This window comes from Bufo bufo, chromosome 6, assembly GCF_905171765.1.
Source record: "Bufo bufo chromosome 6, aBufBuf1.1, whole genome shotgun sequence".
In the NCBI taxonomy this organism is placed as follows: Eukaryota; Metazoa; Chordata; class Amphibia; order Anura; family Bufonidae; genus Bufo; species Bufo bufo.
Window position 1 is genome coordinate 258646631 of NC_053394.1, and position 19001 is coordinate 258665631.

Here is a 19001-nt window from a genome sequence, read left to right on the forward strand (position 1 = left end):
TTAGTATGGTGTTCCTAATAATTCTTTAGGTGAGTGTATGTGATAGAGTGTTTTTCTTGTCTTGGTCCTAGGAGTAGACAAGTATATGGGTTGTGGCTTCCAGTTATTAGACATCGGGTCATGGGACTAATAACCCTATTACTGACCAACTATCCCTGCCTAAAAGCAGAGTAATCACCCTGAAATGGGCGATGATGTGCAATGTGATCCTAGATGATCCAGTATGCTACAGGGTTAGACCCAGGGTTAGACCCCACAGGTATCTTCCAAACTACATTTGAGAATGTCCTAATAGGGGCACTTGATAAGAGGATAATAACTAAGGAATAGGGTTGAGCGAACTCGAACTGTAAAGTTCGGGTTCGTACCGAACTTTACGGTGTTCGGCACCCTTAGTAAGGAAGAATTTTCTTCCCCAGATCGCTATCTTCCATACCCTCCCTAAGATCCATAAAAGACTCACCCTACTAAAAGGGTGTTGAACTGTGCCTGGCTCAATTACATAGAATGCAGGCACATATATAGACCATGTACTGAGGGATTTTGTGACAGCACTTCCCTCATACCTCAGAGATGCCATTAACCTACTTTGAAAACTTGATGACATGACACAGGAAAGGGACATCTTGTTGGCATCTATTGATGTGGAGGCACTGTACAGTAATATCCCACACCAGTGCGGTCTATATATGGCCCACTATTTTCTCTAAACAAGAGGGACTGAATATGCAGCACATAATACCTTTATCTTAGAACTTAATTATTTCCTCTTCAACGCCACGTTCTTCCACCAGCTCTGCCACCAGTAGCTTACTTAAATGGGAGAGTTATCATACCCCAACCATGAATAAAGGCATCCCCAGAGGACAATATTTGCATATACACAGAAATTACTGTAACCTAGCCAATTATTGCCACCAGGCTAGAGACCTTCAAAGATGCTCTCAGAGAAGGGGCTAGCCACAAGATACCCTGGGGAGAGCATCCAAATCAGCACTGTATAGTGAATGCTCAGAGCTTTTAGCTATAGGAAGTGTGAACTCCAACAATGACCAGAATGGGATAGTGGAGGGCAAACCAAACAGAGAGCCCATAGGTATTATAGGGACCTTTGACATTCAGAGCAAAAGGATTAGGAGTATCATTTTTACACACTGGAACATATTGAGAAGTGACCCAGATTTAAGTAATGGTATATCAGTACCCGGATGTCACTTACAGGAGGAAGAGGTCCCTAAAAGACTGTTTAGTGCACAGCCATTTTCACCCAGAGAAAAAGCGAGATCTGGTTAGACAGAAAACTCCAAGACATGTTTGGGTGCAGTAACTGCATAGCATTCCCTTTTATTGCCATAACTAAGATCTTTACGGTTGCCTTGACTGGAGAAAGTTATTTCATCAGAGAAATTATAAGACCTCTGCAGTGGTATACATGTGCTCTTGTGCACCCTGAACTATGTAGGTAAAACAAAGAGGGATCTATGCTGACATAGAGGTGATCATATGGGTGATGTCATATAGAAGAAGGATACCCATATTTCGAAGCATGTCCATGAGATGCATATGGGTGAGCCGAGATCACTTAAGTTTCTTGCGACAGAAATAATACATCGATCACCAAGAGGTGACTAAGACAAAAAGATCTTACAGAAAGAAATTGAGTGGATTAACGTTTTTGTGAGCTTTATGTAGAATGATTTCCTCTTCTGGTTTCCCCCCTTCTGCTCTTTTTTCTGTGCCATTTTAGGCTGATAAACTGTCCAGAAACACTAGTTGCTAATCAACATTGGTATCCCTTTATAGCCAGCCTTTTTGACGATGGAACCGAAAATTATTATTATGTAGGGGGAAGGACTATCTGGGCACCTATATAATCTAATGTATGTATGTATTACATACGCTATGTATGCTAATGTCAGTTTCTCTCCTTTTCCTCACTCTATTTGTATAGATTAATAATAAATGAGGGCTCTCATTAGACCGTCATTGTCCTGTGAGCTGAGGAGAAACCTGGCAAGCACTAGAGATAGTATTGCTCCAATAATCCAGCAGCCATGTTTGATCCATCCTTTATGTTCGGCATCTGGTTTAAACCTAATCATTTTAAAAGTGAAATACCATTAGGTTCATAGTAGGGAGGGATCCTGGACCTTATGGAGGGATCCACATGGGATTATGGTCATCCCTGTTGTAAATCCCTACATTTTTTTGCTTTGAGGAAGGTTTTTCCGCCTAAATGCTTTGTACCATCTCTGGTGCCATTACACAGGAGGACAGGGGCTGCTGCATACACACTATGGCTCCCCCGATCCCTGCTGGGGGGAGCCGGAGCACACCTGGATGACCACAGCATCTGAAGGGTTAAAAGTCCACGACTGGCATTACCGCTGGTCATGGATATTTAAAACAGCAGATAACCGGCGGCCATGGTGCCCAATGCCCGGCCGCCGATGAAAATTTACTGTTGGCGGTGGGGAAAGCCTTCCTTCCAAGCCTTCACACTGAGATTGGGCCAAGTGGGAAGAATATGATTAGACAGAGTGGCCTGGCTAATACCTGATTTATTGCAATTAATGACAAATTAATACGGAAAAAATTGGATTACTTGGTGAACGTCGGACAACTCAAATTTTTCAAAACTTCGCTCACCTCTACACGGGACATTAGTGCAAACTCACATGCATGCTCTCTGAGCCTTTTCCACACACTTGGATGTTGTGTTTTGCTCAATACATAATAGTACCCTATATGGCACCTTGATATCTAGCTTTTTATCTACTGATTTATGTATTTTTGCGGTTTTTAATTGGATTAGAATAAAGGTTATGTTTTAAGGAAGGGCTTTGCTTCCAGTGAACATCAAAAGATTTGTTGCATGAATTTCTGTGACTATATGGATGGGGCTTGCAGAAATCCACAAGCTTGCTGCAGAGAAAAACTCCATTCACATGTATGGAATGGAGCTTTTCAGTGGAAGATGAAATCCACTGCGTGTAAATGTGACTTAGGGTCCATTCACACATCCGCAATTTCGTTCCGCATTTTGCGGAACGGAATTGCGAACCCATTCATTTCTATGGGGCAGCACGATGTGCTGCCGGGATCCTGAATTGCGGATCCGCACTTCCGGGTCCGCAATTCCGATCCCGAAAAAAATAGAAAATGTACTATTCTTGTCCTCTTGTCTGAGGTTTTGTGTCCGGTCATAAAAACGGAAAAAAATTGATCCGTCACCAAAAACAATGTAAGTCAATGGTGATGGATCCGTTTTTTAGGAGCCTAAGGGCTCGTTCACACGACCGTTGGTGTCCCGTGCCCATGCTGTGAACCGCAAATTGCGGTCAGCAATACATGGGCACCTTCCGAGCGGCAAGCGCATGGGGATTGCAGACCCATTCACTTGAATAGGTCCGCGATCCCTCCGTTCCGCAAAAAGATAGAGCATGTTCTATCTTTTTGCGGTGCTGAGGCACGGAACGGAACCCCAGAAAGCACCCCATAGTGCTTCCGTAGTGTTCCGTTCCGTGCTTCCGTTCCGCATGCTTCCGTGCCCATGTATTGGGGATCCGCAAATGCGGTCCGCCATACGGGCACGGGACACCAACGGTCGTGTGAACAAGCCCTAAGGATCTGTCACCCGTTGACTTTAAATGTATTTAGTGACGGATCCATTTTTTGACTTTTTGATTTCACACAACCTCATCCTAATGGAACGGATGCATCCTGATGTGCAAAATCAAAACGGACCCATTTAATTCCGGTATTGGGATCGTCTGCTGGATCTCAATATCGTAAAACAACAACCAAGTGTGAAAGTAGCCCTGGGGATCGGTCATCAATATCAGGAAAGCATACAGCCTCTTTAAACTGCAGCATCAGGATCTATTTCATAAATTCAAAACTTGTTTTACTCTAGAAATTCTTAAATCTAGGAGACAGCATTAACGATTACTTTTGATGGTAGCTTAATGCTTAGTTTACTGTTCGCCAGCCCTGCTTATAGCATCTTGGAAAAAACAATCTGTTCTCTATACACGATCAATCCTTGCAGTCAGAATTTACTTCTTTTAAGCCCTGTTTCTCCATACCATCTCTTATAGCAATGCAGCATTTGCATCGCAGCTGCACAGACCTGTAGTCATGGAAAAATATTCTACAGGGTATAAAAAAATACGTATGCAATGCATTTTCCGTCTGCAGAAATTGGATGATCTGCTGCATTGTAAAGGTTTAACCCCTTCTGCAGAGCATTGCAGGCACAATGAAAGGGTTACGCGTCTTCTGCTGCCTCATGTTTCCCTGCAGATGGCACTCACAGTCTCTGTTCCCCATCCCATACCCCCCTTCTGCATTTCACATTATCACAGCTGCTGTAAAGCCTCTCCAGTTGCTGGAAGCCCTGATAGTAACTACACTTGTCTTAGGAGTAGAGAAAATGCTACGGATTAAAACCGCATTTGTGGCCTTTGCCTTACTGCTTCCTTGCCTGCTACCCAGAGGTGACTGCAGAAATGCCAGTCAAGGTGGATTTACTCTGAAAGCAAAGATGTAAAACAGCCAGGGGAATGCCCATTCAGTGCAGTATCCTGAGAGGGACCTGCAGCCATAAACATCAGCACCAAAGGGGTTTCCTTCAAGCAAGACTCCATACGTTGACCCTTGCACCTGCCACCAGGCTGGATTTACACCTGGTTCAAGGAGTCTAAGGTGGGTTGGTCACGTAGACCATACGCTTCATTCTGCAGCTCATCTGGCTTGCAAACTTCCTGTACAGTATTGTCTTGTCTCAGGTCCATCTGCATTGACTACAGCAACTTGCAGCATCCCTTTCTCTGTGACCGTCCAGGCAGGCAGCAGTGCACATCTCTTTTCATGTGTGACAAGTGATTACACACTGCTTTGACTCCCTCCATTCATTTTGTTCTGAGTGACAATGTCTTTGCCGGGGATTCAGATACGAGTGCACCCTCTGTCTAAAGCTGACACCTCTACGTTTTAATCTATGCATGATAAGGTCGTGAGTAATATCGCTTGCCCTATTGCTTAGGATACCGTTAAGGGAATTACTGTGATGTGTTTTTTATTTTATTTCATTTTTTTATTTTATTTTAGTAGAAAACCATCTAAAGTGACTGAATATATATATCTTTTTTTATTTTTTTATTCTTGAAACATACAGGGACGCCATACGTGCATTTTATCATGTGCCTTATGTGTTATGTGCCCTAGCATTCCTTTATGCTGTTGTGGAACAGTTTAAAGCAGCCAGTGCATGACTAATGTTGGGTCTGTATATGCGTATACCGACGTCTCTCCACTGTGTCATGTTGAGTGCTTTCTGTTGTAGCATGCTATTAATAATTTAGGTTTTAATAAACACTCAGTGTAGAGAAAAGTTTAAATATAATCTAGAAAATTGCATATTTTATAACACCCCCACCACCACCACTTAACACTATCGTCTCATGCCCCACATTACACATCGTATTATGATAATGTAATAGTACATGACACATAAAATATAGAACTCTAAGCCTACAAGGTAAAAAGCTGCTCATTGTCACAAATAATGTCCAAGTTTCCAGTATTACTATGTAACTTACAGTGAAGGCAACACTACTGCCTAATGCTGTATGATGCAAAGGAGATGTTTACTGGGACAAATGCTCAAATTGTCTCAAAGTCAATAAATACAAGAAATTGTGTGTGTGTCCATACGGAAAGGTGCCATAGCAAAAAAATAAAATAATGTTTAAATAGTTTGTCTTCCTGGAGTGGGCTCTTGAAACACACCCCCCTTTTGAAATGTGAGACATGAGGGTCCATGACTTTTCTGATTCATTACATCACTTTTTGGATTCCAGTCTTTTTATGACATGACCCTCAAACTGATTGAGCCTCTGTTTACATCTGTATCATGGTTTCCATTAAAAATTGCCAAATCCATCAGTTTCACTACTGACACCAGTGGTGCCAAGCTCATTGACTTAATGGGTTTTGCTGATGTTTCCATCATGCTACCTCTGAATTCAGCTCCAGTTTTCCCCTTCAGAATCTATTTTATCTCCTAGTGTAACAGTCTACTTTGCTGGTTCTGTATCTAAGTATCCTGGCCATGTCAGAATGACTTTTGGTACCCTCCCGGGCACTCAGGGCAAATGCCCAGCTACAACTCTGCTATGAGCACTTAGCAGATGCGTAGGGTCTCTCTATAAGGTATATATAAATGCACAGTTCTCAATTAATGACTGAGGAAACCATATAAGGTTGTGTATACATCATGTCGGAGATGAACGTTTGTCATATACTGTATGTAGGGAGCATTTCATGACGTAAACGGTGAATTGCCCATAGACTTCCTTGGCAATATGTGAGTGAAAAGAGTGGTCATTTTGGCATATGCTGTTCCTTTGTACCTTTTATTTATGTGTATTTTCAGTTGTCATTTTTTTAAAATTTTATTTTACAAAGCAGTCCATAGCAGACATATGCAACTTTATGCATACAGTTGCATACACCGGTGACATACATCCAATGGCACATTTTAAAGATGCATACAAAGCATATGCCCTGAGTTTGGTGCGAGTCTAAATATGGACATATATACGGTATGAGTAAAGTCAGATAAACCTGTCCATTTCGGAGGGGCCAGATGACTATCTAATGTGTCCAGGGATGTGGTGAGGGAATGAGCATTTTGAATTTCAGTGCCTGATCCTTTTGCTCTCAAAGGAAATAAACCACAAGTTGAAGTGTCTAGAAGCAGCTTATTCCTCTCTCCCTATTGAGATTGTATGCACAGTCAACTAAACTGAACTTACATGTATATGAGGGAGTCAGCAAGAATAGTTGATGGCCAAACAAGCAAGGGAACTATCCATGAGAGGGATTTTTATGCAAGAAACACATTCATGAGATCACCTGAAAAGTGTTTGCTTGCCATAGACACAGGCAAATGGAAAAGGATGGCAAGAGAAGGTCATTGAGATCTTAACCTCCCCAAGAACAGGAGACTTAGAAGGCTAAAGATCAGCATGAACAACATGCAAACCAATTATTTCTGTGATGACGTCACAGATATTGAAACAGTGCAGGTGGAAGTGATTCCTGGCAGTGAGAATCAACATATTCACTGCTAGCCTCACACCTCATCATGGCTTACACAATATAATTCCATAAGGAATGCCGTTCTGCAATAACAATCATACATTCTCAGTCTAGAATCTTCAAATTTAGAAAGATGTCCATAGGGTTGGTGGATGACTGCTCTGATAATAGAAAATTGTAAGTATAGTGCAGTACAGTCTGAGGCAGAAATAATAGCTTCATGGACTTCTAGACATTAGATTAGTTATGAAAGCATTAAAAATCTATTTTTCAGTAGCACTAGGAGAGAAATATTTTCTACAAGGAGTGATATGCCGATCATATGCCAGTAACAAATTATACACAGGGCTGGTTAACAGTGAAACCTAATCTACTTATGAAGAAATGTGCAAGGAAAATAGTCTTTTTTAAGGAAAGTTGCAAAATGCCAATCAGAAAATGTTAGAGAATTGCTTACAATGTACAAGGCTCACTGACACCCTAGTGGGGGCCTATAAGCTAGGGCCACCTATCTCTAGAGTGAAGGAACCTTTAAAGCATCCTGTGCCTTTTGCCCTTTGGAGATCTTTGGACGTCCAAGTGGTGCTGATGGACTGCTCCTTTAAAATTTATGGCATATGCGATCATTTTTGAAACTGGTGGGGCTCATAAATGTATGAAAGTGTGCCTTCACCTGAAAGTCTTGAGTTGGAACCATCACTTTAACCAGGACGGTGGGCCAAGTGCATTTGATTTGAAAATATTGTTTGCGTATCACATTGCAATTACCCTTATGAACGGATTTATCTGTACAAAGCATTTAACATTCAAGTTCCTCTTGTTATTCATATACTTGTATGTTCTTAATTTTTTTTTAGACACATGTATACATTTTATAAAAGCTAGAACATGGTATCGCCACTTTCATGCTTAGCAATTGACATAAATGTATTAGGCATGGAGTAAAAGACATGTTCCTTAGAGGCAGCCCATGCTAGCTATGGGGTCCCTGAAGAGAAGGGTCTTAATTCAGATTGACCTAGTGTCTATTTTAATGGGGTGTGAGAACCTGCATCAGCATGTGATCTCCACAGGTGCTGTGGAAAATGAAAAAGTGGAAAATGTAGATTAAATAATTGCCCACTTTTGAACCATCACTTTTTTTATTTTTATTTTTTACAAACCTCCAAATTATACATTTCATAAATCTGCTCCAATTATAAATCTTTACAGAGTATTGATTTGAAATTATGCGGAAATTAAAGGGGTTCTGTAGGCGATCTATATTGACCCATCCTCAAAATAGGTCATCAATATCTGATCGGCAGGAGTCCGACATCCAGCATCACCATCAATTAGCTGTTTGAAGACGAGGTGGTACTCCATGTGAGCTCTTCTTCCTCTTCATTACACTGCCCGTCATCTCTAAAATCTCACTTGAATGGAGCGAGTACCTGTAATTACACTGTGCCACCGCTACAAAGCAGACAATGCACAGGGTAATGAAGAGGAAGCAGCGCTCACATGGAGTGCCGCTTCCTCTTCAAACAGCTGATCATGGGATGCCAGGTGTCCTACCCCACTGATCTGATAATGATGACCTATCCTGAGGTATATACTATATATTGCCTGCACAATCCCTTTAAAGATAACCTGTCACCGGGATTTTGGGTATAGAGCTGAGGACATGGGTTGCTAGATGGCCGTTAGCACATCTGCAATACCCAGTCCCCATAGCCCTGTGTGCTTTTATTGTGTATAAAAAACGATTTGATACATATGCAAATTACCTGAGATGAGTCAGAGCTTGAAAATATGACTCTTCTCTGGTCACACAAGTAAGATATGACTCTTTTATGTTAATTTGCATATGTATAAAATCGGGTTTTTTTACACAATAAAAGCACACAGAGCTATGGGGACTGGGTATTACGGATGTGCTAGTGGCCATCTAACAACCCATGTCCTCAGCTCTATACCCAAAATCCCGATGACAGGTTCCCTTTAAGATTATGCAGGATGCCTACAACTCTACAGTAGAACTATATGGTGGACTTTTCTGATACAAAGTTAGGTTTAGTTCCTTCCCCACGCTATTCTATTGGTCAGTTTTTAGCTGGATCTATCTTTAAGAAACAGTTGGCATGAGGATACCTGGCTAGACTTAGAGAGGACCTGGCTGTCACCACTCCTAACATGTCAGTTTTAGTAAAACCTTGTTTTCCCATGAAATAAGAATTCTTCAGCATATTTTTTATTGCTATGTATATACCATTTATCTATTATTGCTTCTATAAATTTATGAATAGATTAGCAATTAGGTTTTACTATTCCCTCACCAAATGTGTGTTGGTATACAGCCTAATATTGTTAGAACTGATTGGACAGTGTGAGACTGGAGTGACACCCACCCATCCCCAAACCAGTAATACCCAATTGTCAATTTATTCAGAAATTTCGAGGAGGTATAACAGAGAAACAGTAAAACACTGATTTTTAAGAGAATAAATATGCCCCCAAATTATTTCATGAAGAATACATTTACTAAAATAGTCATGTCAGAAGATCTGGCAGGTCCTCTTTAAAGGGGTGTTCCCAGTATGAATATTTATGACATATCCAACAAAAAAATGATATAATTGTTTAAATCTATGGGACCCACACTAATGTGGACAATGGGGGTCCCTGGTCTTGCCTGGTGAGATGACCGTAGGCTTTCTTTTCACTTATATGGGAGTGATATGACACATGATTTGTGTCAAGATCTATTTTAATACATGCTGCAGACCTTTTTTAAAGAAGCACTCCCACAAAACTTTTTATTCTGTAGCCTGTTAGAACATAATGTAAATGGTAGTGTAGGTAATCTTAGTGGTGACTGTAGTTGTGAGTTATCCCCTCCCTTCTGGTCCTCAGCTGTGTCATGTGACTGACAATCTGACGCTCCAGCTAAGGGTACTTTTACAATTGCATCAAGCTTGCCCGGAAGTCTGTTCTGGCACGTGTGCTGCCGGTAGTCCACCCTGTCCCCATTCACACTGAGGTTTTTGTCCAGCCGTCTCTCGGAATGTTTGCCGTGCTGCGGCCGGTCCCCTTTATAATCAATGGGGCCGGGGTGGACTTCCGGCAGCACACATGTGCAAACATTAGTACGGATCCGGAAGGCTATTCCCCTGCCAGAACAACCTGCTGGACAAGCTTAACGTAAGTGTGAAATTAGTCTAACACAACATCTTGATGTGGGTGTCATACGGATGAAAAGAAAAACAAACTTCCTTTCTACAAAAGGAAAGAGTCAGAGTTTTGGTCTCATGACACAGCTGAGCATCAGAAGGGAGTGGATAACTCAAAAATACAGTCCCTGGTTAGAAGATTACCTTTGTTACAATTGACATCATGCACCTTTCTAACAGTCCAGTGATAAAAAATATTTAGTAGGAGTGCCTTTTTAAGTTTCAGATTGACCTGCTGCCTTATGCTTATACAGTATATGGTCCTAGAACTCTATGGTGACATAATATGCTTATAACTTACTGTTGAGGGCTACATATATTGTACAAAATAACATGTTTACGATATGGGAATAATGAACGTTTAGAGCACATTTCTGCTATGATTACTGTTGCATATTTATAATATAATTTCCATAAAGGCAATTAATGACTAATTAGCATGTCATTAATTCAGACTATTTACATGTTAATATTTGAACAGGAGTAAGCACAGCTGCATTTTCCATAGTCATCCACTTATAAAGCATTATACATTTCTAATGTCATAAGAACCTGTGTTTTGACTCTTAGTTGTATAAATCTGGCTGTATTTTTTTCAATGCACCTGGATCAAGGTAACATTTGTACCGTTATATAGAATATGTCTGTAAAATACATTTTATTGGACATGAAAGTGTACCTTGCCATAGAGCTAACAGTCTATTAGCTTCAGGCTATAGGAGGTACACAGCTGGCAGTCATACCTAGGCGTTGGTGCCTGCGAGCGACTAGAGGCCCTTATGCCACATACAAAGTCACTAGTCCAAGATCTTGAACATCATACAGAGTGAGCAGCTGCAAGGAGAATTGGATGTGACAGCTAGACCATGTATGTTCTCAAATGCAGGCTGCCTAAATCCAGCTTTAAAAGCCTCCCTTTTGGAAAATGTATTGTATGAAAAATAGCAGATAAAAAAGAAATACAGTAGATAAAAATGCACTTGAGAATGAACGGACCGTAGTAGAAAGTGGTGGCTTATCGTAGCAATATACCATCGTTTTCTGTGAAAGGAAAAATCCTTTAAGGTACATATGTTCACACAGTGGCGCTGTCAAAATCATGCGGTTTCTGCTGCAGTTGCTCACTTTTATCTCTGCAGAGCCTCTTGTAGCTTAGCTCCACTGATTGGAGATAAGCCACAAGCGGACACCGGCCATGGCTTCAAGCGGTGTCCGTCTGGATACTGAACCAAGAAGGGACTTGGCACGGTTGTGGCTTTAAACCTCCGTCTCGCAGACTACAGCACTGGCTCCCATTGATAACAATAGGAAACAGACACCATGAGACCACTGCTGGATATTTGGCGCAGTGCCGCTCCGAAATTCCGCCTGAAAATTCTGCAGTGTGAATGGACCCTTAGGCTAGAATGGCACACTCAGATTTTGAGCCAAAGACTATAATGGAACCAAATAAAAAAGGAAAGTATAAAGGGAAAACTGAGACTCCTCCTCTCTCCGCATCCACTCTTGTCTTTGGTTCAAAAACTGCATCAGAACTGCATCTATGACACAAGCCTATAGGTAAAGAATATAATAAAAGAAAAACACCCCACTTTCCCTACAGGATCTGTACCCTAGTATGAACATCTCCAATTGCCCTCTCCATAGCTTGAAGCATGATTCTGTCCAGAGTCAACCACAGCGGCACAGATTAGCAGCAGCACTAAAGAAAGGCACTTGGAAGCATAAAATAACAAAACAGGTATTTTTATGCTAGAAAAATGCATATATGTTAAAATAGCTATTAATGGGGTTTCCAAGATGTTTTTTCTGTTACAAAGTACATGGATACTTATGGTCCTGAGCCTTCTCTGTTCTTTCTTGATACTGTGTCCTCTAACTGTGCTTTCTTGTTATGACTGCATATATGGCTTGTCTGTATACCGCATATGACCTCTGCAGCCAATCACTGGCTTCCAAGGTCAATCCGAGGTCAATCACTGCCATATACTGCCGAGGCCAGTGATTGACTGCAGTGGTCAAGTGCAACATAAATTTACTGTTAAACCAGGCATAATGCAAAGTGCTTTTGATCCATATGCAAGTCAACAGTTGAGTGCACTGAGGGAGGGCTTAAGACCCCCTGTGCATCCCTGCTTCTTCCATCTCCTTCTTTATTGACAGGGGCAGTGTCACGGCCATGGCTATGACCGTGACTCTTCAACCGCATGCGATTGTCAGCGGTTTGGTTTTGTTGTCAATCACAGGTGAGGGCAGTGGTATTTGCCTCGCCTGTGGTTGCCGCTGGCAACGCTTGCTTGTGGCAGCTTTCCTGCTGTGCATGCGGTTGCACCTAGCAACCCCTATGTTAGGTGTGTGTGTATTGTGTTCACTGTGTTTGTCTGTGTGCACTCTGTGTAGTGTGTTGTGTGCACTGACACTTTTCCTGCACTGTGGTTGCCCGTGGCAACGTTTGGCTGTCTGTACATGTGGTGGCAGTGTCTCGGCCTCCGGGCTATTCCCCAGGACACGGTTGCCACCCATGTCGTGGCCAGCGGCAACAACCACAGTGGCTTGCTACTGTTGGACACTTTCCCTTTAATCTTGTCTTTTCCCTTCCCGGGTGTTGGAAGGGTTAAATTCCTTCCCAGTGTGTGTGTGTGTGTCACTGGGTGTGTCCGACTGTGGGGTGTGGCTTCCTGGCCTATATAGCCTCACTGTTAGCATGGCTCTGTGGGTTGTTTCAGCCATGCTTGCTGGAGCAGCCTCCTGTGATACTATCTGCCAGTGAGAGCCACCCCTGTGGTCATAAAGATATTGTCCTTATGTTTATGTCTGCTGTGTGTTGATGTTGTATGTTATGTCCTGTTGGGATCTTTCTATGTGTTTGGTGCAGCTTACGGTTCTGGATTCCTGTTTGCGCAGGGATCCAGTCAGCAAGGCTGTGACAGGTTGGTGGAATTAATAGTTCGCCTGTCATTCCCGTAAGGCTGTATGAGTTCCCCTTTTCCCAACAGCTTGGCCATTGAGACTCTTGCTCCTCCGTGCCTAGGAGGAGTGGGTCGTCTTACCCTGACTCCTAGCGCAGGGACCGGACGGAGGGTGAGTTAGGGATCCGAGGTTCCTGCGCATGGGTCCTCCTACCTTCAAGGTCGGCCCATGCAGGTAGGAGTTAGGGTCAGGTTAGGGACGCTGAAGGAGGTGACCTGCTCCCTAATCCTGTTTGTCCTGGTCAAGCAGCGACCATCATCCTTCGGCACACGGCTGAGGGTTTCCCCCATCCTCAGCCATGACAGTATGAACACAGAGGCTTCTCGCGTGGCGTTCCCTCGAAAGAGGGTGAAGCATGTACCGCCGTCTGTGGAAGGGGTACATGCGCGCTCTTCGGAGGGAGAGCGTTATGGGGGGTTTCGCCGCTGACGGCACGGTGAGTGGCTTATCCCCGCCACTTCCTCACCGTGTTCGTTTGGCGTCCCCTGTTATTTTTATCCCCTCACCGTGGTGTTTTTTGGTGTAGGGTTGAAGAGTCACGGTCATAGCCATGGCCGTGACAGGCAGGTGAGGTGACCATGCAGGAACATGGCCCGAGTCTCAATTAAGAAACAGAGGGAGGGGCCGGCAGAGGAAGCCGGAGGAGTAAAGGTGGCTTGTGCCCGCCCTCAGTGCATTTAACGGCTTATTTGCATATGGATGTTATCCAGAATGAAGCAACGAATTGAAAGGTATCATTACATTCAGCTAAGCTAGGCCTGCAAGGCATTGTGACTGGTTTAAATGAGAGCTGTGATTGCGCCACATCTGTTAACACATTTATTCTGTAATACAGTTCGGCATGCACCACTATTTACAGTAACGGCACATGCGTGACACTCCTAGCAGCCACGTTCATTCGGCCCCAAGGGGAACAGATACGGTATAATTTACATATGGCAATCAGGAACTCCTAATATTACTGTAAACAGAAAAAAGATTCGGATTAACCCAAAGTAGGACAAAACCGAATCTCCCATGACTTCACAGAGCCATACATTGGATAGCAACTGTGCTTGGTATTGCAACTGAGTCCCATTCACTTGAATGGGACTGAGCTGTGCCTAGGCCATGTGACTAATGATGTGATGTCACCAGCCTAGGAAGAGGCAGCAGTGCTCACTGGAGCGCTCCAGCTTTTTCAAACAGCTACTCTGCGGGATTACCGGGAGTCGGACCCCCACCTATCGCAAATTGCTGGACAATCCTAAAGATAGTCAATCATCAATATGAAAATCTCAGAAAACCCCTTTAATTCCAGAATAAATATTGTAATGCAAAACTTTTGGTCTGCACTTTTTGAAGTCTGCTGCACCAAATATTTTATTCCAGTTTCGCCTCCATCCTGCTGCTCAGCAACCAGTTACATGTGTAACCACATACTGTACATACTGTCACAAGTAGCTATTTGCTTCTATGGTATAGAAGATACAAGTCTAAACATATGGTTACTGCCATTAGAAATGATCACTTCTGTTCACACAGTTTTTGGAGCATTTTTTCAGCCAAATCTAGAAGTGGGAGTAGATCTTTTTGATAGGGTTAACATGGCATTCAGAGGAGATTTACTTCATGAATGGTCTTATTAGTAATTAGTATGCTATAATAGTATGCATAATAAACTTTATGCCTAAACATAAAATCGGAGGTATATGGAGGTACAGTAGAGGGCTCACACCTTCCCCATGGCAACCCTGTTATGGCTCTGCACAAAACTAAGCTGCAATGTTGCAATGTATGCATGAGCTTTTAAAGGGATATCTATTGCCAGCACAATCGCAGAAAAGATGCCCTGGAGTTAGAAAAGGTACACAGAAGAGAAACTAAACTGAAAATGGCCATAGAGGATCTTATTAATAAATAATTTCATTTATTTTGATTTAGCAAGCCGTACTAGCTATGTAACTTTGTAGTATATGTTGTGTTAAAATTCTGTAGGGAGTTGTCTTTTCTTCTTCCCTTCCATTTTGTGGCTGATTACAGAGCCAAAGTTTTAACACAGTATATATTATAAAGTGTAAAGGCCCGATTAATAGCTCTGTGTGAAGGCGCTGCCAATTACCTACTGAGTGAGTAAACACTTGTTCATCAGGTAAAAGAACACGCTTAGGCCTCCTGCACACGACTGTTTTTTTCCCCGTTTACTGGTCGTTTTTTGCGTTCCGTATACGGTCCGTATACGGAACCATTCATTTCAATGGTTCCGCAAAAAAAAAGGAATGTACTCCGTATGCATTCCGTTTCCGTATTTCCATTTTTCCGTTCCGTTTAAAGATAAAACATGTCCTATTATTGCCCGCAAATCACATTCCGTGGGTCCGCAAAAAAAGGGAACACATACGGAAATGCATCCATATGTCTTCCGTTTCCGTTCCGTTTTTTGCAGAACCATCTATTGAAAATGTTATGCCCAGCCCAATTTTATCTATGTAATTACTGTATACTGTATATGCCATACGGAAAAACGGAACAGAAACGGAAACACAATGGAAACAAAAAACGGAACAACGGATCCGTGAAGAACGGACCGCAAAACACTGAAAAAGCCATACGGTCGTGTGCAGGAGGCCTTATGCGAACACAAAAGTAATAAATCTGTATGGGGCTGAGTGATCACACTGACAATTGCTGGTCCCCATAGAAAGGAGATGATTGGTGCTTATCACCTTCATTGATGAGCAGACAGTTATTGGAAATGAATTGTTTGTTCCCGGAAATTGCCTGCAGTGTCAGCTCATGTAAAAGGGCCTTCAGGGATCCCCTTAACCAGGCATGGGATGCAACCAGTTACCTAAGGTTCTCCAGATACGGTTGTTAAAATTACAGCGGCAGCTGGAGATGAGCGCTTCCATTCCATAGTTTAGCTCCTTAGGCTTTTTAAAATGTATGTGGTATGTGTGTAGTGTATATATGGTGTATTTATGTATGTGTACCATGTATATGGTGTATTTATGTGTGTTGCATATATATGGTGTATGTATATGTAAACATGTGTTGTGACGCCGTTGAGTAGGGAACATGTTGTTAAAAATTTGAATCCCCAACCCTGCCCTTTATTAAACTGCTTATAGTTAATAGTTAACTGAACTGATTTGTCCAAGCCTGGTCATGTTATTTCATCCTGTAAACTGATTAGTGACTGAGAAGCTTTGGAAAATTTGATCCACTGTACTAGCTACTCCTAAAAACTGTGATCTTGATGATAGCTGTCATGGGGACTAATGACTGGAGTCCCCACTGATATCACAAGGAATAAACAGCCAGAACTGAAGTTTTTTGTTTTATCTGATGCTTTCGATTAAAGATGCCTCCCACATTGCCGCCACATTGCACATGCATAACCACTGTGCCTAAATGATCACCACTCCATCAGGGTAATTTCACACATAGCACGTTTTTTAAGGAAAACTTATACATTTTCTTTTCTATACTTTTTTGTGGAAGAAAACTTACTATGGACGAATGTTTGTTAAAAGCCAATAATGAAATATAAAACACACTACAAACCAAAGGACAGACATAGTAAGGTCGGGTTCACATCAGCGTTACGAATTTCATTATTGTTTTCCATTTTAATATGTCTATAATTGGAAATAATGGAATTTGTAAGATGGAATTCAAAACGGAAACCTTTAGAGGCATTCTGTTTTCATCAGTCATAATAAAGGTCTACTAGACGGAAACCAGACGGATCCATTATGCTTGTCCATAGACCTCTATTATGACGGATCAAAACAGAATGCCTCTAAAGGTTTCCATTTTGAATTCGTTACGCTGATGTGAACCCGCCCTAAGGCTAGCATTTCATATGCCAGTCTTAGTCTAAAATCTGTTGGTACAAAATGAGCCATACAGTCAGGTCCATAAATATTGGGACATCGACACAATTCTAACATTTTTGGCTCTATACACTACCACAATGGATTTGAAATTAAACAAACAAGATGTGCTTTACCTGCAGACTGTCAGCTTTAATTTGAGGGTATTTACATACAAATCAGGTGAGCAGTGTAGGAATTACAACAGTTTGCATATGTGCCTCCCACTTGTTAAGGGACCAAAAGTAATGGGACATAATAATAATCATAAATCAAACTTTCACTTTGTTGCTAATGCTTTGCAGTCAATTACAGCCTGAAGTCTGGAGCGCATAGACATCACCAGACGCTGTGTTTCATCCCTGGTGATGCTCTGCCAGGCCTCTACTGCAACTGTCTTCAGTTCCTGCTTGTTCTTGGGGCATTTTCCCTTCAGTTTTGTCTTCAGCAAGTCAAATGCATGCTCAATCGGATTCAGGTCAGGTGATTGACTTGGCCATTGCATAACATTCCACTTCTTTACCTTAAAAAACTCTTTTGTTGCTTTTGCAGTATGCTTTGGGTCATTGTCCATCTGCACTGTGAAGCACTGTCCAATGAGTTCTGAAGTATTTGGCTGAATATGAGTAGATAATATTGCCCGAAACACTTCAAAATTCATCCTGCTGCTTTTTTCAGCAGTCACATAATCAATAAATAAAAGAGAACCAGTTCCATTGGCAGCCATGCATGCCCACGCCATGACACTACCACCACCATGCTTCACTGATGAGGTGGTATGCTTAGGATAATGAGCAGTTCCTTTTCTTCTCCATACTCTTTTCTTCCCATCACTCTGGTACAAGTTGATCTTGGTCTCATCTGTCCACAGAATGTTGTTCCAGAACTGTGAAGGCTTTTTTAGATGTCGTTTGGCAAACTCTAATCTGGCCTTCCTGTTTTTGAGGCTCACCAATGGTTTACATCTTGTGGAGAACCCTCTGTATTCACTCTGGTGAAGTCTTCTCTTGATTGTTGACTATGACAAACATACACCTTCCTCCTGGAGAGTGTTCTTGAGCTGGCCAACTGTTGTGAAGGGCATTTTCTTCACCAAGGAAAGAATTCTTCGGTCATCCACCACTGTTGTTTTTCGTGGTCTTCCGGGTCTTTTGGTGTTGTTGAGCTCACTGATGCGTTCCTTCTTTTTAAGAATGTTCCAAACAGTTGTTTTGGCCAAACACCTAATGTTTTTGCTATCTCTCTGATGGGTTTGTTTTGTTTTTTCAGCCTAATGATGCCTTGCTTCACTGATAGTGACAACTCTTTGGATCTCATCTTGAGTTGATAGCAACAGATTCCTAATGCAAATAGCACATTTGAAATGAACTCTGGACCGTTTATCTGCTCATTGTAATTGGGATAATGAGGGAATAACACACACCTGGCTATTAAACAGCTGAGAAGCCAATTGTCCCATTACTTTTGGTCCCTTAACAAGTTGGAGGCACATATGCAAACTGTTAAAATTCTTACACCGTTCATCTGATTTGTATGTAAATACCCTCAAATTAAAGCTGACAGTCTGCAGTTAAAGCACATCTTGTTCGTTTCTTTTCAAATCCATTGTGGTGGTGTATAGAGCCAAAAATTTTAGAATTGTGTCGATGTCCCAATATTTATGGACCTGACTGTATTTATTAAGAGACAAGACCTTCAATAAATGTGGTCCATCTTCTGATTTAAACTCTAGTTTATGAAAAAAATTTAAGTAAATTATAGTAAATCTGTGGGGCCATAGCTTGCCCCACCCCATCCATTAAGCCCCACCCCTTTCTTGCCACTTTTCCAAAGTCTGAAGAAGCACATAAAGTCG

General features: G+C 42.0%; 1 protein-coding gene across 1 annotated transcript in view; it reads left to right on the forward strand.

The window, feature by feature from the left end:
• The first annotated feature begins 4425 nt into the window (after positions 1 to 4425).
• LOC121005082 (cGMP-dependent protein kinase 2-like) overlaps positions 4426 to 19001 on the forward strand; it is a 318727-nt gene continuing 304151 nt past the window's right edge. Inside the window, exon 1 of the mRNA XM_040437617.1 lies at positions 4426 to 4707. The gene's annotated coding sequence lies outside the window, so the exon portion shown is untranslated. The remainder of the gene's footprint in view (positions 4708 to 19001) is intronic.